The sequence below is a fragment of the Nerophis ophidion genome, linkage group LG29 (assembly GCF_033978795.1).
Source record: "Nerophis ophidion isolate RoL-2023_Sa linkage group LG29, RoL_Noph_v1.0, whole genome shotgun sequence".
In the NCBI taxonomy this organism is placed as follows: domain Eukaryota; kingdom Metazoa; phylum Chordata; class Actinopteri; order Syngnathiformes; family Syngnathidae; genus Nerophis; species Nerophis ophidion.
This window is the reverse complement of record NC_084639.1, coordinates 24750466-24775216: the sequence shown is the minus strand read 5'-3', so window position 1 is coordinate 24775216 and position 24751 is coordinate 24750466. Positions and strand designations below refer to the sequence as shown.

Below are 24751 nucleotides of genomic sequence, written 5' to 3'. Positions count from 1 at the left end.
TAAACCACGGTCGTGGTGGAAAGCGAAGAACATCATGTCATGGATGTCTTGAGTTTCCAATCATTTCTACCACTCTTATTTTGTTGTGATAAAATGATTGGAGCACATACTTATTGGTCACAAAACAAATTGTGAAGTTTGCTTCTTTTATGAATCAATGTTTATTTATATAGCCCCAAATCACAAATGTCTCAAAGGACTCCACAAATCATTACGACTACAACATCCTCGGAAGAACCCACAAAAGGGCAAGGAAAACTCACACCCAGTGGGCAGGGAGAATTCACATCCAGTGGGACGCCAGTGACAATGCTGACTATGAGAAACCTTGGAGAGGACCTCAGATGTGGGCAACCCCCCCCCCTCTAGGGGACCGAAAGCAATAGATGTCGAGCGGGTCCAACATGATTCTGTGAAAGTTCAATCCATAGTGGCTCCAACACAGCCGCGAGAGTTCAGTTCAAAGCGGATCCAAGACAGCAGCGAGAGTCCCGTCCACAGGAGACCATCTCAAGCGGAGGCGGATCAGCAGCGTAGAGATGTCCCCAATCGATACAGGCGAGCGGTCCATCCTGGGTCCCGACGAGCGGTCCATCCTGGGTCTCGACTCTGGACAGCCAGTACTTCATCCATGGTCATCGGACCGGACCCCCTCCACAAGGGAGGGGGGGACATAGGAGAAAGAAAGAAGCGGCAGATCAACTGGTCTAAAAAGGGAGTCTATTTAAAGGCTAGAGTATACAGATGAGTTTTAAGGTGAGACTTAAATGCTTCTACTGAGGTAGCATCTCGAACTGTTACCGGGAGGGCATTCCAGAGTACTGGAGCCCGAACGGAAAACGCTCTATAGCCCGCAGACTTTTTTTGGGCTTTAGGAATTACTAATAAGCTGGAGTCTTTTGAACGCAGATTTCTTGCCGGGACATATGGTACAATACAATCGGCAAGATAGGATGGAGCTAGACCGTGTAGTATTTTATACGTAAGTAGTAAAACCTTAAAGTCACATCTTAAGTGCACAGGAAGCCAGTGCAGGTGAGCCAGTACAGGCGTAATGTGATCAAACTTTCTTGTTCTTGTCAAAAGTCTAGCAGCCGCATTTTGTACCAACTGTAATCTTTTAATGCTAGACATGGGGAGACACGGAAATAATACGTTACAGTAATCGAGGCGAGACGTAGCAAACGCATGGATAATGATCTCGGCGTCTTTAGTGGACAAAATGGAGCGAATTTTAGCGATATTACGGAGATGAATTTAGTATGGCTGTACTGAAAATGTGAGCAAATCTGCAGGGCCAAAAGTATCTGACATCACATGCAAAAAGATAAGACCTTCTGGAGCTGTTTGGCCACAATACCCAGCAATAAGTTTGGAGGAGAAAATGTGAGGCCTTTAATCCCAGGAACACCAAACCTACCGTCAAGCATGGTGGTGGTAATATTATCCTCTGGGCCTGTTTTGCTGCCAATGGAACTGGTGCTTAACAGAGAGTAAATGGGACAATGAAAAAAGAGGATTACCTTTGAACAAATCATGAGCCCGGAGGTTGGGTCTTGAGCGCAGTTGGGTGTTCTAACAGGACAATGACTCCAAACACACCTCAAAAGTGGTAAAGGAATGGCTAAATCAGGCTACAATAAAGGTCTTAGAACGGCCTTCCCAATGTCCTGACTTAAACGTGTGGACAATGCTGAAGAAACAAGTCCATGTCGGAAAACCAACACATTTAGTTGAACTGCACCATTTTTGTCAAGAGGAGTGGTCAAAAATTCAACCAGAAGCTTGTGGATGGCTACCAAAAGCGCCTTATTGCAGTGAAACATGCCAAGGGACATGTAAGAAAATATTAACATTGCTGTACGTATACTTTTGACCCAGCAGATGTGCTCACATTTTCAGGAGATCCGTAATAAATTCATAAAAGAAGCAAACTTCATGATTTGTTTTTTGTGACCAACAAGTATGTGCTCCAATCACTCTATCACAAAAAAAATAAATAAGAGTTGTAGAATTTTTTGGAAACTCAAGACAGCCATGACATGATGTCCTTTACAAGTGGATGTAAACTTTTGACCACAACTGTCAATGAGGTCAAATTTGCATTGGAATGCTCCAATGCTGAAGTTGAACTGAAATCCTGGAATTGTATTAGAATTGTTGAAATGGAGCACACAATTCCTGAACAGGCTGAATATTTTGAAATTGGAACAGTTTGAATCAGATGGAAAATGTGGCAATTTTGAAGAATGTCCCATGGACGTCAATTGGGAATTTCCCCCCGAAAATTGGGAATTTCAGGAAAAGCTGGATTTTTGTTTTTAAATGGTAAAAAGTCGAGACCCAGGATGAACCGCTCGTCGGGACCCAGGATGGACCGCTCGCCTGTATCGGTTGGGGACATCTCTACGCTGCTGATCCGCTTGAGATGGTTTCCTGTGGACGGGACTCTCGCTGCTGTCTTGGAGCCACTATGGATTGAACTTTCACAGTATCATGTTAGACCCGCTCGACATCCATTGCTTTCGGTCCCCTAGAGGGGGGGGGGTTGCCCACATCTGAGGTCCTCTCCAAGGTTTCTCATAGTCAGCATTGTCACTGGCGTCCCACTGGATGTGAATTCTCCCTGCCCACTGGGTGTGAGTTTTCCTTGCCCTTTTGTGGGTTCTTCCGAGGATGTCGTAGTCGTAATGATTTGTGCAGTCCTTTGAGACATTTGTGATTTGGGGCTATATAAATAAACATTGATTGATTGATTGATAAAAAAAAAACTTGAATTGTATGAATGAGTTGAAATGGTTGGTGTTGGAAATGTTCAAATCGGTCCAGAAATGTTGAAGTAGTAACATGTTGATTTTATTTAAAAAAAAAAAAAAAAAAATACTGAGAAAGCAGATATTGTTTCAGCTTTGTATTGTATTTATTAAATCTCATTATTAACCTTTTTTTTCTTACATTCATATTTTTATTTTCCCATGTAAGAATAGAAAAAAAGAAAATAATATAACTTTTTAACTGCATAACCTACTGTGTCAAAAATATGCCTGTACGAAAATATTAATGTTCAGTTACATATTTAACAGTGTTTATATTATGGATGTTGTTTTTGTATCAAATTAATTCAAAAGTTACTATTATTTCATTTTCATTTGACAAAATAAACTTTGTTCATATTTTTAGTACATTATATTCTTATTTTTACAGCATATACATTTATCAGATTTCCATCAAGGCTGGCATACTACTAAGTCAAAAAAATATTTTCTTAATAAAAAAAAAACATTACTACAAACAGATATTGTGTCGGCTTTGTATTGGATTTATTCCGCTCATTATAAACCTTTTTTCTTACATTCATACTGTTATTTTGTTATGTAAGAATAGAAAATGAAAATAAAATAATAGAACTCTGTAACTACATAACCTACTGTGTCAAAAATATGCCTGCATATACATATTATTGTTCAATGACATATTTAGCAGTGTTTTTTATGATTTTTGTAATGTTTCAAGTGAGTTTAAAAGTGAGTATTGTGTTTTTATTTTTTATTTAACTAACTAAATGTTGTTCATATCATGTATATTCTTATTTTTATTTTTATAGCTAATATTTTGGATCAGATTTCCATCAAGGCTGGCAAACTAAAAGTCAAAAATACTATTTTAACTTAAAAAAAAATACTAAAAACATTCCTCTCATTATAAACCTTTTTTCTTACATGTATACTGTTGTTATGTAAGAATAGAACAAAATAAAATAATATAACTGTGTAACTACATAACCTACTGTGTCAAAAATATGCCTGCATACACATATTATTGTTCAATGACATATTTAGCAGTGTTTTTTATGATTTTTGTAATGTTTCAAGTTAGTTTAAAAGTGAGTATTGTGTTTTTATTTTTTATTTAACTAACTAAATGTTGTTCATATCATGTATATTCTTATTTTAATTTTTACAGCTAATATTTTGGATCAGATTTCCATCAAGGCTGGCAAACTAAAAGTTAAAAATACTATTTTAACTTAAAAAAAAATACTAAAAACATTCCTCTCATTATAAACCTTTTTTCTTACATGTGTACTGTTGTTATGTAAGAATAGAACAAAATAAAATAATATAACTGTGGAACTACATAACCTACTGTGTCAAACAATATTCCTGTATACAAATATTATTGTTCAGTTGCATATTTAGCAGTGTTTATTATGTTTTTTGTAACGTTTCAAATGAGTTTAAAAGTGAGTATTACTTATTTATTTTTTATTTAACTAACTAAACTTTGTTCATATCATATATATTATATTCTTATTTTTACAGATAATATTTTGGATCAGATTTCCATAAAGGCTGGCAAACTACAAATTAAAAAAAAAAGTTTAATAATTAAAAAAAAATACTAAAAACAGATATTGTGTCAGCTTTGTATTGTATTTTTATTTTACATTTACATTGGTATTTTCCCATGTGAAAATAGAAAAAAAGAAAATAATAGAACCGATGAATTACATAACCTACTGTGTCCAAAAATATGCCTGTATACAAATATTATTGTTCAGTTACATATTTAGCAGTGTTTATTATGTATTGTTGTAATTTTTCACATCGATTCAAAAGTTATTTATTTTTTCATTCAACTCACTAAACTTTTTTCATATTTTTTGTATATTCTATTCTTATGTTTACAGCTAATATTTTAGATCACATTTCCATCAAGGCATACTACAAAGTCAAAAAACTATTTTTTTTTTATTAAAAAAAAAATGCTAAAAACAATACTATCTACATTTAAAGACAAAACTTAGTGCCATGGCTTGGTTTATGTGAAGTGTTTTTTTCCTATGTTTAAGCCTAGTTTTGTGTTATTGTTTGCCCTGGTCCTGGTTTCCTCCCCTCCACTCCCTCCTCCCTCTTGTGTCCAGCCCAGGTGTGTTCAGTTGTGTAATCAGTCAGTGTGCTTCCTTCTCTGTCTGCAGTCTTGCCCCATCCTCGCATGTCCTTTTGCACCTTTTTTTGGAATAAACCTCCTAATCGTCACCAAAGAGTTCCTTCGCCTCGCTTCCCTGCAATCGGGGTCCTCCTCACCGAGCCCCCACACCCACAACTGTGACAACCGGGACTGTACGATCGGACCAAGACTTGGACCCTCGGATCTGATCCCACATCCTCGCTGCCGCCCTAAACGTCGTTGGCCTGCCTGCCCTCAGCCTGCCTAGCAGTAAGTTCTCCTCAAGTTTCTTCTCGCCTTACATGTAAGATTTGTCTTTTGTGCCCAATTACTCCATGCATGGTATATAATTATCAGAATTGAATATGGGGAGCATGTGTGGGTTCAAGTCCTGCCTTGTTTACAAAAATAGTAATCAATCAGAAACATCCAGCAGCTAAAATCCTGCCTTGTTTACAAAAATAATAATCATTTAGAAACATCCAGCAGCTAAAATGTGCCAAAAATGGATAAATAGAGAGAGCTCTTTGCATTTTTCCCATCATACCTTGCAATGGATTTAAATAATTGGTCATTATAATATCCACAAAGTTCAATGAGCAGGTCACATGTTGGTTGATGTTTCGGGGCTTGTTGAATCTTATTTTCCGCACCATGACTCGGGAAGGTTGTTTGGATTGGGTCATATAAGTGAATGCTGTGCATTAAAACGCGGCTGCTAGACTTTTGACAAGAACAAGAAAGTTTGATCACATTACGCCTGTACTGGCTCACCTGCACTGGCTTCCTGTGCACTTAAGATGTGACTTTAAGGTTTTACTACTTACGTATAAAATACTACACGGTCTAGCTCCATCCTATCTTGCCGATTGTATTGTACCATATGTCCCGGCAAGAAATCTGCGTTCAAAGGACTCCGGCTTATTAGTGATCCCCAAAGCCCAAAAAAAGTCTGCGGGCTGTAGAGCTTTTTCCTTTCGGGTTCCAGTACTCTGGAATGCCCTCCCGGTAACAGTTCGAGATGCCACCTCAGTAGAAGCATTTAAGTCTCACCTTAAAACTCATTCGTATACTCTAGCCTTTAAGTAGACTCCCTTTTTAGACCAGTTGATCTGCCGTTTCTCTTCTTTTTCTTCTATGTCCCACTCTCCTTTGTGGAGGGAGTCCGGTCCGATCCGGTGGCCATGTACTGCTTGCCTGTGTATCGGCTGGGGACATCTCTGCGCTGCTGATCAGCCTCCGCTTGGGATGGTTTCCTACTGGCTCCGCTGTGAACGGGACTCTCGCTGCTGTGTTGGATCCGCTTTGGACTGGACTCTCGCGACTGTGTTGGATCCATTATGGATTGATCTTTCACAGTATCATGTTCTCATATGTTCTCATAGTCATCAGTATCATCAGTATCGCAGTATCATGTTCTCATAGTCATCATTGTCACCGACGTCCCACTGGGTGTGAGTTTTCTTTGCCCTTATGTGGGCCTACCGAGGATGTCGTAGTGGTTTGTGCAGCCCTTTGAGACACTAGTGATTTAGGGCTATATAAGTAAACATTGATTGATTGATTGATTGATTTACCTATTAATTTAATTTTGGGGGACGGCATGGCGTGGTTGCAATCCCTAGCTTTTATCAACATAGTCACGTTCGTTGTGTCCTTGAGCAAGACGCTTCACCCTTGCTCCTGATGGGTGGTGGTTATATAGTGCCGTGCATGGCAGCTCTAGCCATCAGTGTGTGAATGTGGAAATGGTGTTAAAGCATTTTGAGTACCTTGAAAGTAGAAAAGCACTATACAAGTATAACCCATTTAGAACACAATTGTCAAACTGAAGGCACGGGGGCCAGATATGGCCCGCCACCTCATTTTATTTGGCCCTCGAAAGCCTGAAAATACTATTTATCAAAGTACTGTAACTTTTCTTACTAAATGTATAATTTTATTTTGGGAGAAAAAAAATACATTTACTCCATGTAATCGCAAATTATGTTAACTTAATTATTGTCTAATTATGCAAAATTATATTAAACATTCAAACCATTTGTTTTAATAGAAATACATACCAATAATAGGGATTTCAAAGCAAGTTATCCATCAATTTGTGCAATGTAAAAGTAGCAATAGGTGTCATGGTAAAATAGTGAAATTTACTGTGGTTTTTACAGCATTTTTCTCTAAATGGAAAAAATATGTATATATATTTTTTTTAATGTAATAAACTGTGGTTTCTTTTTGACATTTAAAGTAATACATGGAAAAATGTACACTTCATTTGGGGTGAAAAAGAAACTGGCAGCTCAGGTGCCCAAATTTTTCTATAAAATTGACTTCTTTTTTTTTTTATTTAGAGTAAAAAAAAAAAAAAAAATGTACAATTTACAGTAAAATCCTGGCAACTGAGCTGACTTTTTTTTTTTTTACCATAAAAACAGCACCACTGTTTTACCATTTACAGTGAGATACACAAAATTTGGAAGTGAAATTATTGCAACTTATGATATATATTTTTTTTCTATTTTAATTTTAAGAAAAAATCTAATACAATGCATTAAAGAAATTGTGTAATAAAAATACTCACTAATCTGTAAAACATCATCCATGCAAAAATTTGACCAAATAACCACCATTACATGTCATGTAGAACAGTGGTCCCCAAACTTTTTGTATCCGCGGACCGGTCAACGCTTAATAATTTGTCCCGCGGCCCGGGGGGGTGTCCTTTTTTTTTCTTTTTCTTTTTTTTTTCTTCTTTGTCATGAAAAAGGGACGTTTTTGTCATGAAAAAGGGAAATTTTTGTGGTTGGTGTACTATTTGTAAGTGTATATTGTGTTTTTTATGTTGATTTATTAAAAAAATATATATATATATATATATATTTTTTTTTTTTATAAAAAAAATCTTCTGCGGCCCGGTACCAATCGGGCCGCGGCCTGCTGGTTGGGGACCACTGATGTAGATCAGTGGTCCCCAACCACCGGGCCGCGGACCGGTTGGTACAGGGACGCGCAAGAAAAAATAAAATAAATATATATATATATATATATATATATATATATATATATATGTGTATTCTGCTTAAATTATTAAATCAACATAAAAAACACGATATGTATACATTATGTGTGTGTATATATATATATATATATATATATATATATATATATATATATATATATATATATATATATATACACACATATATATATATATATATATATACATATACACACATATATATATGTATGTGTATATATATATATATATATATGTGTGTGTATATATATATATATATATATCAATACAGTCTGCAGGGATACAGTTAGTAAACACACATGATTGTATTTCTTTATGATAAAAAAAAATAAAAAAAATCCCTCCCGGTCCCACAAATTTTCAAGCGTTGACCAGTCCGCTGCTACAAAAAGGTTGGGGACTACTGATGTAGACCACAAGGAAGTCTTTTAAATTTAGAAAAAAAAAAAAATAACATGACTTTTTGAATGCGCCCTATAATCCGGTTATATATGAAAACAGATCAAAAATAGACCGTTCGTCGACAGTGCGCCTTATAATCCGTTGCGCCCAACGCTCCGGAAAATGCGGCGTGTGTGTGTATGAATTAAGACACAAAGCCTAGAAGTTTCCCTGCCTCTCATGCTCGCCGTGAATGACAGACTCATTGTTGATTGGCTGGGAGAATCACATGGTTTCCCTGCCACATAGTGAGCCTCATAGCATCCATGGGCCATTTGCCAGACGGAGGGTTAACATGAGCGCTGTTTAAATGATTATAAGGCGCCGTGGTGCAAATCTGCACCCTTGGCAGATCATAAAGGCGAAATCCCACGCGGCAAAAAGGATTTGTTGTCTTTTTTTTTTTTTTTAATCCACCTTGTCGGGAGCACATGAAGATGTCACACGCGGCCCCGATAAGACACAAGAGCCTCGGCAGGGTTGGAGAAATGTTTTTTGCAAGTGATGATAATGAGACAAAACCCTTGGAATCCTTTTTTTATTTTTTTATTTTTTTTTTGCTCCCAAATGAATGATGACAAAACCACATCATACAGCAATAAAATAATCTATTCCGCCCACAGATTGTGTTAAACAGACTCTATTTGAAAGCCTGCCTTCAAAGCAGTGGTTCAGAAAATAGCTCAAAAAAAAAAAAAAATGTCCGAACTACCCTTGGCTTTGTTCCTTATTCCTGTAAGTGAAACTAAAACAGCAAATTTAAACCCCGTTTCCATATGAGTTGGGAAATTGTGTTAGATGTAAATATAAACGGAATACAATTATTTGCAAATACTTTTCAACCCATATTCAGTTGAATGCACTACAAGGACAGCATATTTGATGTTCAAACTCCAACTTTTTTTTTTTTTTTGCAAGTAATAATTAACTTAGAATTTCATGGCTGCAACACATGCCAAAGTAGTTGGGAAAGGGCATGTTCACCACTGTGTTACATCACCTTTTCTTTTAACAGCACTCCATAAACGTTTGGGAACTGAGGAAACTAATTGTTGAAGCTTTGAAAGTGGAATTTTTTCCCATTTTTGTTTTATGTAGAGCTTCAGTCGTTCAACAGTCCGGGGTCTCCGCCGTCGTATTTTACGCTTCATAATGCGCCACACATTTTCCATGGGAGACAGGTCTGGACTGCAGGCGGGCCAAGAAAGTACCCACACTCTTTTTTTTTACGAAGCCACGCTGTTGTAACACGTGCTGAATGTGGCTTGGCATTGTCTTGCTGAAATAAGCAGGGGCGTCCATGAAAAAGACGGCGCTTAGATGGCAGCATATGTTGTTCCAAAACCTGTATGTACCTTTCAGCATTAATGGTGCCTTCACGGATGTGTAAGTTACCCATGCCTTGGGCACTAATGCACCCCCATACCATCACAGATGCTGGCTTTTGAACTTTGCGCCAATAACAGATTGGATGGTTCGCTTACCCTTTGGTCCGGATGACACGATGTCAAATATTTCCAAAAACAATTTGACATGTGGACTCGTCAGACCACATAACACTTTTCCACTTTGCATCAGTCCATCTTAGAGGATCTCGAGCCCAGAGAAGCCCGCGGCGTTTCTGGATGTTGTTGATAAAGGGCTTTCGCTTTGTATAGTAGAGCTTTAATTTGCACTTACAGATGTAGCGACAAACTGTATTTAGTGACAGTAGTTTTCTGATGTGTTCCTGAGCCCATGTGGTGATATCCTTTAGAGATTGATGTCGGTTTTAGATACAGTGCCATCAGAGGGATCAAAGGTTACGGTCATTCAATGTTGGTTTCCGGCCCTGCAGCTTACGTGGAGTGATTTTTCCTGATTCTCTGAACCTTTGGATGATATTATGGACCGTAGATGTTGAAATCCCTAAATTTCTTGCGAGTGCACTTTGAGAAACGTTGTTCTTAAACTGTTTGACTATTTGCTCACACAGTTGTGGACAAAGGGGTGTACCTCGCCCCATCCTTTCTTGTGAAAGACTGAGCATTTTTTGGGAAGCTGCTTTTATACCCAATCATGGCACCCACCTGTTCCCAATTAGCCTGCACACCTGTGGGATGTTCCAAATAAGTGTTTGATGAGCATTCCTCAACTTTATCAGTATTTATTGCCACCTTTCCCAACTTCTTTGTCACGTGTTGCTGGCATCAAATTCTAAAGTTAATGATTATTTGCAAAAAAAAAAATGTTTATCAGTTTGAACATCAAATATGTTGTCTTTGTAGCATATTCAACTGAATATGGCTTGAAAATGATTTGCAAATCATTGTGTTCTGTTTATATTTACATTTAACACAATTTCCCAACTCATATGGAACTGATGTGCATACATACTCTATATTGCCAAAAGTATTTGGCCACCTGCCTTTACTCACATATGAACTTGAAGTGCCAGCCCATGGAATTGTCCAAAATGTTTGGTGCTTCGCCCGAATGATGCTGAGATAGGCTACAGCACCCGCCGCGAACCCAAAAGGGACAAGCGGTAGAAAATGGATGGTTTTGGTATACTGGAGTATCTAAATTTAACTTTACTGGAACTAAGGGGCCAAGCCCAACTACTGATAAAGAACCCCACACCATAATTCCTCCTCCACCAAATTTCACACTCTTCACAATATAGTCTGAAATGTGCCGTTCTCCTGGCAACCTCCAAAACAAGATTTGTTCATCAGATTGCCAGATGGAAAAGTGTGATTCATCAGTCCAAAGAAGGTGTCTACACTGCTCTAGAGTCCAGTGGCGACGTGCTTTACATCCCACGCTTTGCATTGGACTTGATGATGTTTCAAATTGTCACGCCGTAACATTTTTAAACATTTTGCTTGAATGGATCTCATATATTTGCACGACTTGGTAGAGGTTTTACATACAATTATTTCAGGATGTACATTATATAGCCAAAAGGTGTTCTATCAGGTTCAGGTAAGGACTCTGTGCAGGCCAGTCAAGTTCCTCCACACTAGACTCTGTCATTCGTGTCTTTATGGACCTTGCTTTGTGCACTGGTGCACAGTCATGTTGGAAAAGGAAGTGGCTTGCTTCAAACTGTTCCCACAAGGTTGGGAGCATGGAATCCGTCCAATAAGTTTTGGTGTCCTGGAGCATTTAAAGTTAATTTCACTGGAACTAAGGGGCCAAGTCCCTCTCCTGAAAAAACAACCCCACACCATAATTCCTCCTTCACCAAATTTCACACCCGGCAATATGCATTCCGAAATGTAGCGTTCTCCTGGAAACCTCCAAACCCAGACTGGTCCATCAGATTGCCAGATGGAAAAGTGTGATTCATCACTCCAGAGAAGGCATTTCCACTGCTCTAGAGTCCAGTCGCGACGTGCTTTACACCACTGCATCCCACACTTTGTATTAGACTTGATGTATGGCTTAGATGCAGCTGCTCGGCCATGGAAACCAATTCCATGAAGCTCTCTGCATACTGTATGTGGGCTAATTGGAAAGTCACATGAAGTTTGGAGCTCTGTAACCACTGACTCTGCAGAAAAACTTTGCACTATGCACTTCAGCATCCGCTGAGCCCTCTCTGTCAGTTTCCGTGGTCTACCACTCGGTGGCTGAGTTGCTGTTGTTCCCAAACTCTTCACTTTGCACATAATAACGTTGACTTTGGAATATTTAGAAGCGAAGAAATTCCACAACTGGATTAGTTGCACAGGTGGCATCCCATGACAGTTGCACGCTGGAAATCACTGATAGCGGCCCATTCTTCCACAAATGTTTCAATTCCTCAGTATTGTTTTTATACACCGGGCCAAGTGATTAGGGCACCTGGTCCTCATCATTTGGACGGGTGGCCAAATACTTTTGGCAATATAGTGTACATATCGCAGAGACAACAGCCCCAAAGTCAATTGCAGAAATCGATATCCAGTCCTGCGTTCTTATTTTGTGCAGTCGCTTGACAAATGAGGAAACGGTGTTGCAGCAAATGGGAACGGCGGCGGATCTCAGAGCAGGCGCGCCTGACCGAAATGTTCTCCTAAGAGCCGAGAGAGGCCGGCGCGGTCGTTAAATGATCTCCCGGCACAAAGTGAACGCTACAAGGAGGCAGAACTTGTAAAACTGTTACCTCCCGGTAACAGTTCGAGATGCTACCTCAGTAGAAGCATTTAAGTCTCACCTTAAAACTCATCTGTATACTCTAGCCTTTAAATAGACCTCCTTTTTAGACCAGTTGATCTGCCGCTTCTTTTCTTTCTCCTATGTCCCCCCCTCCCTTTTGGAGGGGGTCCGGTCCGATGACCATGGATGAAGTACTGGCTGTCCAGAGTCGAGACCCAGGATGGACCGCTCGCCTGTATCGGTTGGGGACATCTCTACGCTGCTGATCCGCTTGAGATGGTTTCCTGTGGACGGGACTCTCGCTGCTGTCTTGGAGCCACTATGGATTGAACTTTCACAGTATCATGTTAGACCCGCTCGACATCCATTGCTTTCGGTCCCCTAGAGGGGGGGGGTTGCCCACATCTGAGGTCCTCTCCAAGGTTTCTCATAGTCAGCATTGTCACTGGCGTCCCACTGGATGTGAATTCTCCCTGCCCACTGGGTGTGAGTTTTCCTTGCCCTTTTGTGGGTTCTTCCGAGGATGTTGTAGTCGTAATGATTTGTGCAGTCCTTTGAGACATTTGTGATTTGGGGCTATATAAATAAACATTGATTGATGATTGATTGAAAGGATTATCATCTTTGGCTCGCCCCCGTGCTTGGATGAGTCTTCCCGGGCGCGGGTGATGAATTAACGAGCAGCCGGGGCCACTTTATTTACACAATGCTCATAAATGTGCACCGCATTGGACACGTCTGCGTCTTTACAGGCCAAAGCCACGCCCGGACATACGGCCGTTTGCATCAGGGGATGTGCCATTTATACAATTACAGCATTTGTCTTCTTGTCCAATTTTATATGTAATGCAGATTAGCCATTCAGTTGGGGAAATTAACATGCATGAATCAGGTCGTCTTTTCCAGGAAACGTGGATGCTTTGCCAAATAGTAAATGCTGAGGCGGTGTAGGGCGTAGTGTGCCGCCAATCAAATGGTTTCATGTTTGAGTATGAGTTTTAATCCAGAAGGGTTGTGTGGTATACCGGTACTAATAAAGTACCGCGGTACTAGTGTTGTCCTGATGCAAATATTTTAGCACCGGTACCAAAATGTATTTCAATACTTTTCTAAATAAGGGGCAACAGAAAAATGGCATTAATGTCTTTATTTTAACGAAACATCTTAGGGTACATTAAACATACCGTATTTCCTTGAATTGCCGCTGGGGCACTAATTAATTTAAAACATCTTCTCACTCCTGCGCTTACCAAAGGCATGCAGTAAAAGTAAGCATCCATCCATCTTCTTCCGCTTATCCAAGGTCGGGTCGCGGGGGCAACAGCCTAAGCAGGGAAACCCAGACTTCCCTCTCCCCAGCCACTTCGTCTAGCTCTTCCCGGGGGATCCCGAGGCGTTCCCAAGCCAGCAGGGAGACATTAGTCTTCCCAACATGTCCTGGGTCTTCCCCGTGGCCTCCTACCGGTTGGACGTGCCCTAAACACCTCCCTAGGGAGGCGTTCGGGTGGCATCCTGACCAGATGCCCGAACCACCTCATCTGGCTCCTCTCCATGTGGAGGAGCAGCGGCGGTATAGCTCGGTTGGTAGAGTTGCCGTGCCAGCAACTTGAGAGTTGCAGGTTCGATTCCCGCTTCCGCCATCCTAGTCACTGCCGTTGTGTCCTTGGGCAAGACACTTTACCCACCTGCTCCCAGTGCCACCCACACTGGTTTAAATGTAACCTAGATATTGGGTTTCACTATGTAAAGCGCTTTGAGTCACTAGAGAAAAGCGCTATATAAATATAATTCACTTCACTAATTCACTTTACTTTGAGTTCCTCCCGGATAGCAGAGTAAGCATGCGCTAATTATTTTAAAACCTCTTCTCACTCCGGCACTTACCAAAGGCATGCAGTAAAAAATTGTTTGTGATGTAAGGATACCATCATGAAAAGCACATTTAATTAAAAAAAAAGTTATTACGGTCTTACCTTTACTTATAAATATAATCCATGCCAGCTCCTTCTGATCAAAAGCATCTATAACTCGTTTATAGAAGTCTCCCTTATCTTTCTTCAGTTTTAAAAGTCTCTCTGTCTCGATGGAGATCTTTCTTTATTACCTCCTCCAGCACATATCACGTCACTCATTTCACTTCTGCAGCCGAGTAGTCGCAAGAAGGATCATTAGCGCCCTCTACCCCCAGGAGGCGGGAGTCATTTAATGACTCATATTTGACACACGCAGCTACGGTATTGTGACGGTCTCAAGCCGTCGTCTTGCGGGTTCCCAGGACCACCAAGGAAGGACATTGCTTGAGCAATTTGACTTTATTTTTCAATAAAACCTCAGTTCAGGTCGCTTCTCCGCTCGCTAGCCGTCTCCTCGCTGCCATCTTGAGCCGGGCTCCAGCGTGCCCTGCCTGTCTGTCGGATCGTCCGCTCCGCCTCTCCACAGGTATATTAATAAAACATAGCTGCTCACTGTTCTTTTTAGCATACCGGTATTCAATAGCTTGGACCTTAAGTCCTACTGAATAGCTCTTAATCTTCTTCCCTTTATGCAATTTCAAATTACCGGTATTGAAATCAGCCTCCTCCATTTCGAAAATGATGACAAGGGAAGTGTCACTCGTGACGTGACGAGTTTGACCCGGTGGTAATAATAAGAATGCGCTAATTATTTAGCGAAGCGAGTTTGACCCGGCAGTAATTCAAGGCAGGTGCATACTATATACCCGGCGGCAATTCAAGGAAATACGGTATGTTTATTATTGCAAGTTTGTCCTTAAATAAAATAGTGAACATACAAGACAACTTGTCTTTTAGTAGTAAGTAAACAAACAAAGTCCCTAATTTAGTCTGCTGACATATGCAGTAACTTAGCGCATCATTTATCATTCTATTTTGTCAAAATTATGGACAAGCTGTAAAAAATGATTATTAATCCACTTGTTCACTTATTGTTAATATCCGTCTACTTTCTCTTTTAACGTGTTCTATCTACTTTTTTGTTTAAATGTGATAACCATTTATTGTTCTGTTGTTTTGGATACTTTACATTAGTTGTGGATGATACCACACATTTGGGTATCAATCCGATACCAAGTAGGTACAGGATCATACATTGGTCATATTCAAAGTCCTCATGTGTCCAGGGACATATTTTCTGAGTTTTTAAACATAATATACATTTAAAAAACCGAAGATGTTGTTATGCCAAAAAATAATCACGTAATCATAGTATCAACTAGATACACTCCTGTACTTGGTATCATTACAGTGGATGTCAGGTGTTGATCCACCAATGGCGTTTGTTTACATTGTGTCGCCGGTGAGCTACGGTGTGTAGTGAAGCATGTTTGGCTATTCCTGGTCCACCCCACAATCCCCCTAAGGCGACCAGCTATATGGATGTCGAGTGGATCTGGCACAATAGTGTGAAAGTTCAGTCCATAGGGAATCTAACATCATAGTGAGAGTCCAGTCCATAGTGGATCTAACATAATAGTGTGAGAGTCCAGTCTTTAGTGGATCCAACATAGTAGTGAGAGTCCAGTCCATAGTAGATCTAGTATAATATTTAGAAAGTCCAGTCCATAGTGAATCTAACATAATGGTGAGAGTCCAGTCCATAGTGGATCTAACATAATAGTGAGAGTCCAGTCCATAGTGGATCTAACATAATGGTGGGAGTCCAGTCCATAGTGGATCTAACATAATGGTGAGAGTCCAGTCCATAGTGGATCTAACATAATGGTGAGAGTTCAGTCCATAGTGGATCTAACATAATGGTGAGAGTCCAGTCCATAGTGGATCCACCGTAATAGTGAGAGTCCAGTCCATAGTAGATCTACCATAATAGTAAGAGTCCAGTCCATAGTAGATATAACATAATGGTGAGAGTCCAGTCCATAGTGGATCTAACATAATGGTGAGAGTCCAGTCCATAGTGGATTTAACATAATGGTGAGAGTCCAGTCCATAGTGGATTTAACATAATGGTGAGAGTCCAGTCCATAGTGGATCTACCACAATGGTGAGAGTCCAGTCCATAGTGGATCTACCATAATGGTGAGAGTCCAGTCCATAGTAGATCTAACATAATGGTGAGAGTCCAGTCCATAGTGGATCTAACATAATGGTGAGAGTCCAGTCCATAGTGGATCTAACATAATAGTGAGAGTCCAGTCCATATTGGATCTACCATAATAGTGAGAGTCCAGTCTATAGTGGATCTACCATGATAGTGAGAGTCCAGTCCATAGTGGATCTACCATAATAGTGTGAGAGTCCAGTCCATAGTGGATACAACATACTATTGTGAGAGTCCAGTCCATAGTGGATCTTACACATTAGTGAGAGTCCAGTCCGTAGTGGATCTACCATAATAGTAAGAGTCCATTCCATAGTGGATCTACCATAATAGTAAGAGTCCAGTCCATAGTGGATCCAACATAATGGTGAGAGTCCAGTCCATAGTGGATCCAACATAATGGTGAGAGTCCAGTCCATAGTAGATCTAACATAATGGTGAGAGTCCAGTCCATAGTGGATCTAACATAATAGTGAGAGTCCAGCCCATAGTGGATCTACCATAATGGTGAGAGTCCAGTCCATAGTGGATCCAACATAATAGTGAGAGTCCATTCCATAGTGGATCTACCATAATAGTAAGAGTCCAGTCCATAGTGGATCCAACATAATGGTGAGAGTCCAGTCCATAGTGGATCTACCATAATGGTGAGAGTCCAGTCCATAGTAGATCTAACATAATTGTGAGAGTCCAGTCCATAGTGGATCTAACATAATAGTGAGAGTCCAGTCCATAGTGGATCTACCATAATGGTGAGAGTCCAGTCCATAGTGGATCTAACATAATAGTGAGAGTCCATTCCATAGTGGATCTACCATAATAGTAAGAGTCCAGTCCATAGTGGATCCAACATAATGGTGAGAGTCCAGTCCATAGTGGGGCCAGCAGGAGACCATTCCGAGCAGAGACAGGTTAACTGCGCAGAGTTGTCCCCAACCGATGCACAGATGAGTGGTCCACCCCGGTTCCCGACTCAGGACAGCCAGCATTTCATCCGTGGCCACCGGACCTGCCCCCCCCCCCCCCCCACACACACACACGAGGGAGAGGGGGGCAAAGCAAAAAAGAAAACGGCAGATCAACTAGTCTAAAAGGGGGGTCTATTTAGAGTATAGTATAGAAATGAGTTTTAAGATGCGACTTAAATGCTTCTACTGAGGTAGCATCTCTTACCGTTACCGGAAATAACGGAAAAAAGGCCTACAGAACTTTACGTTGACAACCAAGGACCCATAATGGGTCGGAACCACCCTAAAAAAAAACCTTCTTACACGGTAAACTCTAATAGGCACTGATTCTATAGTTTAGCACTTCTGTGTATGCAAGTCTGAATGCTTCTATATAAATGTATATTGTATACTATTTAATATTTAAAGAACACATTTGTTTTCAGGACTGGACTGTGCACCTTACCTCCTTTTGCACTACTTATTTTCTTCCCTTCCTATGTTTTGCATATTTATAGACTATCACACCGATACCGGGGTTGCTTTCGATCTCAATTTACCTCTGTATAGTGACAATAAGTTTCAACCTACTCAGTGGCCTCGTGGTTAGAGTGTCCGCCCTCAGATCGGTAGGTCGTGGGTTCAAACCCCGGCCGAGTCATACCAAAGACTATAGAAATGGGACCCATCACCTCCCTGCTCGGCACTCAGCATCAAGGGCCAGAATTGTGGACTGGCATCAAACCAGGGTTGTCAAACTCATTTAAGACCGGGGGGCCAAATGGAGACAAAAAATCTACTCCCAAGTGGGCCGGACTGGTAAAATCACGGCATGATAACGTAAAAATAAAAACAACTTCAGATTTAAAAACAGAACAAGGGGCCGTGGCACCGCTGCTGCTCACTGCTGCCCTCACCTCCCAAGGGGTGATCAAGGGTGATGGGTCAAATGCAGAGAATAATTTCGCCACACCTGGTGTGTGTGTGACAATAATTGGTACTTTAACGTAATAAAAGGCAGTTTATTCAAACTACACCGCACTGACTGATTTAATTTTGCATGATCAAGATTAGGATTTGTACAATTTCAGTTAAAGTCAAAAGTTGTGAAGTGAATTATATTTATATAGCGCTTTTCTCTAGTGACTCAAAGCTCTTTACATAGTGAAACCCAATATCAAAGTTATATTTAAACCAGTGTGGGTGGCACTGGGAGCAGGTGGGTAAAGTGTCTTGCCCAAGGACACAACAGCATTGACTAGGATGGCGGAAGCGGGAATCGAACCTGCAACCCTCAAGTTGCTGGCACGGCCGCTCTACCAACCAAGCTAAACCGTTGAAGTACCAATGATTGTCACACACATTCTAAGTGTGGTGAAATTTGTCGTCTGCATTTGACCCATCCCCTTGTTCACCACCTGGGAGGTGAGGGGAGCAGCGGGCAGCAGCGGTGCTGCGCCCGCTTGTTCTTTTTTTAAACAAAGAAAACAATCTGAAGTTGTCTTTATTTTTAAGTTATCGTGCCGTGATTTTACCAGTCCGGCCCACTTGGGAGTAGATTTGTTTTTCTCCATTTGGCCCCCCGATCTTAAAGGGGAACATTATCACAATTTCAAAAGGGTTAAAAACATTAAAAATCAGTTCCCACTGGCTGGTTGTATTTTTTGAAGTTTTTTTCAAAATTTTACACCTCCCCGAATATCCCTAAATAAAGCTTTAAAGTGCCTTATTTTCGCTGTCCTTGAAACCACTATCCATTTCCCTGTGACGTCACACAGTGCTGCCAATACAAACAACATGGCGGTTACCACAGTAAGATATAGCGATGTTAGCTCGGATTCAGACTCGGATTTCAGCGGCTTAAGCGATTCAACGGATTACACATGTATTGAAACAGATGGTCGGAGTATGGAGGCAGATAGCGAAAACGAAATTGAAGAAGAAATTGAAGCTATTGAGCGAATAGCTTTTGACGCTATTCGGCCATAGCGTGGGTGTACCTAATGAAGTGACCCATAGCATTGCTGCCTTATTAGCATCGCCGGTAAAATGTGCGGACCAAACGATCAGGACTTTCTCATCTTGTGACACTGGAGCAACTTAAATCCGTCGGTTGGTAAGTGTTTGTTTCGCATTAAATGTGGGTGTCTAGTTAAATAAATAAATAAATGGGTTGTACTTGTATAGCGCTTTTCTACCTTCAAGGTACTCAAAGCGCTTTGACACTACTTCCACATTTACCCATTCACACACACATTCACACACTGATGGAGGGAGCTGCCATGCAAGGCGCCCACCAGCACCCATCAGGAGCAAGGGTGAAGTGTCTTGCTCAGGACACAACGGACGTGACGAAGTTGGTACTAGGTGGGATTTGAACCAGGGACCCTCGGGTTGCGCACGGCCACTCTTCCACTGCGCCACGCCGTCCCAAATGTATATACAGCTAGTGTAAATAGCATGTTAGCTTCGATTAGCGTAGCATGTTAGCATCGATTAGCTGGCAGTCATGCCGTGACCAAATATGTTTGTTTCGCATTAAATGTGGGTATCTAGTTTCAAATGTACATACAGCTAGCGTACATAGCACGTTAGCATCGATTAGCATAGCATGTTAGCATCGATTAGCTAGCAGTCATGCCGTGACCAAATATATCTGATTAGCACATAAGTCAACAACATCAACAAAACTCACCTTTGTGATTTTGTTGACTTAATCGTTGCAAATGCATCTGCAGGTTATCCATACATCTCTGTGCCATGTCTGTCTTAGCATCGCCGGTAAAATGTGGAGACACTCTGGCACATTCAATGGGGGTCTGGCGGCAGATTTCTTGCCAGTGGTGCAACTTGAATCCCTCCCTGTTAGTGTTGTTACACCCTCCGACAACACACCGACGAGGCATGATGTCTCCAAGGTTCCAAAAAATAGTCGAAAAAATGGAAAATAACAGAGCTGAGACCTGTTGTTTGTAATGTGAAAATGAATATGGCGGGTGTGTTACCTCGGTGACGTCACGTTCTGACGTCATCACTAAAAGACCGATAAACAGAAAGGCGTTTAATTCGCCAAAATTCGCCCGTTTAGAGTTCGGAAATCGGTTAAAAAAATACATGTTTTTTTTTCTGCAACATCAAGGTATATATTGACGCTTGCATAGGTTTGGTGATAATGTTCCCCTTTAAATGAGTTTGACAACCCGGGTTTGATGCCAGTCCACGTCCCCGAAGCGCAGGTTTGTACCGTGCACTCTGCGGCGCCGCGGCTCTCGCTTTGTGTTCAAAAAGCCTTTTGCTGGCCGCCACGCCGCTTTTACGACTGTCAGTTAGCGCTCTTGAGTAACATCAAACAGAGCACGGAGGCGCACGGAATTAGAAAACGTGACGACCGGCAGGGCGGCGGCCGGTGTTTGAAGTACCTTTTTTTTTTTTAGCCTGCGGACGTGGAAGCGTGGCTGCGGGGAAATGCAGGTTGTGAGAAAAGGAGAGGAAAAAAAAGGCTAAATTGCATGATAAGAAGATGAAGGAGACCACCGGAGGCACCTTATTGAAAATAAAAGCCCTCCGATGTGTGCTTGGAACCACTAATTATTCACGTCCTGTGTGGACAAGGAACATTTGGTCTGAATGCATTCCCTCCACTTACACGAGGCATGTATGGTTTTTCTTGGACGGAATCTATTTGAAGCCCTTTATCCCTTCCACGCCTTCCACTCAAGTGTGCAAAATGCAAATTGGTGTTTTTCTAAAGAGCGTATATCCTGGATTGTTCGCGGGGGAGGCACGGAGCGCACAAAAGTGGGGGAGGGCTCACTCGTTCAATTCTTTTGGAGCTCTCTGCAAGGTTACATTTGTTCAGCTGCGCCGCCGTATTAACTATTCCCAGTCAAGCGCGGGTTGAGAGGGCTTACGTAACGAGGAGAAGCCAATTCGACATTTTTGGATGGTGGCTCCTAATTTTATTATGCAAGCCACCGGTTTCATCCCCGTAGTCACGCCCTGATCACCCATGTTGATTGATTGATTGATTGATTGATACTTTTATTAGTAGATTGCACAGTTCAGTACATATTCTGTACAAGTGACCACTAAATTGTTCGGGCTCCAGTACTCTGGAATGCCCTCCCGGTAACAGTTCGAGATGCTACCTCAGTAGAAGCATTTAAGTCTCACCTTAAAACTCATCTGTATACTCTAGCCTTTAAATAGACCTCCTTTTTAGACCAGTTGATCTGCCGCTTCTTTTCTTTCTCCTATGTCCCCCACTCCCTTGCGGAGGGGGTCCGGTCCGATAACCATGGATGAAGTACTGGCTGCCCAGAGTCGAGACCCAGGATGGACCGCTCGCCTGTATCGATTGGGGACATCTCTACGCTGCTGACCCGCCTCCGCTTGAGATGTTCTCCTGTGGACGGGACTCTCGCTGCTGTCTTGGATCCGCTTTGAACTGAACTCTCGCGGCTGTGTTGGAGCCACTATGGATTGAACTTTCACAGTATCATGTTGGACCCGCTCGACATCCATTGCTTTCGGTCCCCTAGAGGGGAGGGGTTGCCCACATCTGAGGTCCTCTCCAAGGTTTCTCATAGTCAGCATTGTCACTGGCATCCCACTGGATGTGAATTCTCCCTGCCCACTGGGTGTAAGTTTTCCTTGCCCTTTTGTGGGTTCTTCCGAGGATGTCGTAGTCGTAATGATTTGTGCAGTCCTTTGAGACATTTGTGATTTGGGGCTATATAAATAAACATTGATTGATTGATTGATTGATGGTAACACCCGAATACGTTTTTCAACTTGTTTAAGTCCACGTTAATCAATTCATGGTACAAATATATACTATCAACATAATACAGTCATCACACAAGTTAATCATCATAGTATGTACATTGAATTATTTACATTATTTACAATCCGGGGGGTGGGATGAGGAGCTTTGGTTGATATCAGAACTTCAGTCATCAACAATTGCATCAACAGAGAAATGTGGACATTGAAACAGTGTAGGTCTTATTTAGTAGGATATGTACAGCCAGCAGAGAACATAGTGAGTTCACATAGCATAAGAACAAGTATATACATTAGAAGTACATTTGAGTTGTTTATAATCCGGGGAGATGGGATGTGAATGGAGGAGGGTATTAGTAAAGTGTTGAAGTTGCATGGAGGTGTTGTTTTAGAGCGCTTTTGAAGGAATATAGAGATGCACTTACTTTTATACCTGTTAGGAGTGCATTCCACATTGATGTGGCATAGAAAGAGAATGAGTTAAGACCTTTGTTGGATCGGAATCTGGGTTTAACGTGGTTTGTGGAGCTCCCCCTGGTGTTGTGGTTATGGCGGTCATTTACGTAAAGGAAGTAGTTTGACATGTACTTGGGTATCAGGAAGGTGTAGCGGATTTTATAGACCAGGCTCAGTGCAAGTTGTTTTACTCTGTCCTCCACCCTGAGCCAGCCCACTTTGGAGAAGTGGGTTGGATTGAGGTGTGATCTTGGGTGGAGGTCTAAAAGTAACCGGAGTAGCTTATTCTGGGATGTTTGGAGTCTAGATTTGATGTGCGGGGAAAAAGTTACGCGACGTAGGCGTTCCCTGTCAAATCTGCCGTATACTTCAATACTAGAGTGATTACCGTAGTTCCTATACAAGACGCTATTTTTTCAACCGACAATTTGAACTGTAATTTTAAATGTCGGGGATTTATCATCCTGTTTGTGACACCAATTTTATGTGGTGGCCTGTACGGGGGACGCCAATTTTATGTAGTAGAAATGTCGGGGATTCAACCCAGGGCCTCATCCTGTTTGTGACACCAATTTAAGTGGTCAAAAAGTCTGAATCTCAAACAGGAACAAGAGAGAGTTTGTTAGAACAGTCTTAGTTACTCACGATCAGCTAGTACAAAGTTGGATCGAATCAATATGTTCACTCAGACAATGTCTTCGAAGACGAAAGATGGGGCACCATCGTGAAGGAATTAAGAAAGAGCACACATCAGGCTTGGTTTTCCCTTATTTATACGCTCCATGATGGCCTGATTTGTATCTTAACTTATGTAACTGTCCAATGTTCAGGGTGACTTGACCTCTTATGTGGTGTCCCTCCCAATCCATTTAGTTTGGAGGTAACCCTAGGACATATTTATTGCACTACAGAACCCTGCAGGTTTAGTTTTTTTGGGCTGACAGACATAATAAAGAGTTTAAAAAAAAGAAGGGAAAAAAAGGAATATATTTAGTCAACTCTCTTGGTTGCTTTGTTGGGTCTGCTCCTGTCTCTGGCCATGCACCCCAGCAGACTGGCGTGGAAAACCGCAGAGGCCACCACAGTGTATATGTTTTGTTTTTTGTTTTTTTGTTATTGTTTTACTTTTGTGGCTGGTTGCATCAGCTCTGCTCTTTTAACGTCTTTAATGTAATTTGTGTTCTTTGATGTTAACCTTTTGCACACATAATTGTGTGCTATGATTATGAGTTTTTTTTTTCTTTCCTTGGCCTCAGTCATTACCTCCCCGGCATTTACCTGTTTCTCACCTTTTTTGTAAGGGGCGCCTGAAGTTGGCAGACCGGTCCGCGATCCTGTTCTGTCTCCCTGTAATGTTTGTCTGCTCTTGAATGGACTTGTGCTGAGAATTTTAATTTCCACTCTGGGATTATTAAAGTATTTCTGATTCTTGTGCTGATTATAGTTTGCGCTATGATGCCATCTTTGGTTGAATTCTTTCTCTACAGGTTTAGCGGTTGTGATTTTTTTTAAATAGGAAGTACAATGCCGTTCAGTCTTCGAGCCATCCATAACGTAACTACTTGTTTGGATTCTTCGTAAAACCTCCATGAACATTTGTAAGTTTTACGATAAAACTTAACTGTTTATTACTAAACCTTCCCAGGTGTGATGTTGGTAGGAGTGTTTTCATGCATATTTTTACATGCTTGTGTAATAAAATGACGCTAGTGTCCTTAGCATTGGCTCATATGCTAACATGTTTATAAGTGTCTGTGTTAGTATTTTAACTTACAATGGTATACTTTTTCTATAGTCATGACTTCCTCAAAAAATCGCCAAAACATGTCCATGGAATTATTGGGTCTGTTTAGCTAGTCAACCCAAGTACTTTTTCTCTAATGAGCTTCTGAGGCCGGAGTAAGTCCAGCGCCGCCGGCAGGGTAAACATGATATT

The 24751-nt window shown here is 41.2% G+C and overlaps 1 protein-coding gene across 1 annotated transcript in view; it reads left to right on the top strand.

Annotated features, from left to right (window-relative positions):
* The first annotated feature begins 4917 nt into the window (after nt 1-4917).
* The window catches only part of lingo2 (leucine rich repeat and Ig domain containing 2), an 801437-nt gene continuing 781603 nt past the window's right edge, over nt 4918-24751 (top strand). Inside the window, exon 1 of the mRNA XM_061891801.1 lies at nt 4918-5220. The gene's annotated coding sequence lies outside the window, so the exon portion shown is untranslated. The remainder of the gene's footprint in view (nt 5221-24751) is intronic.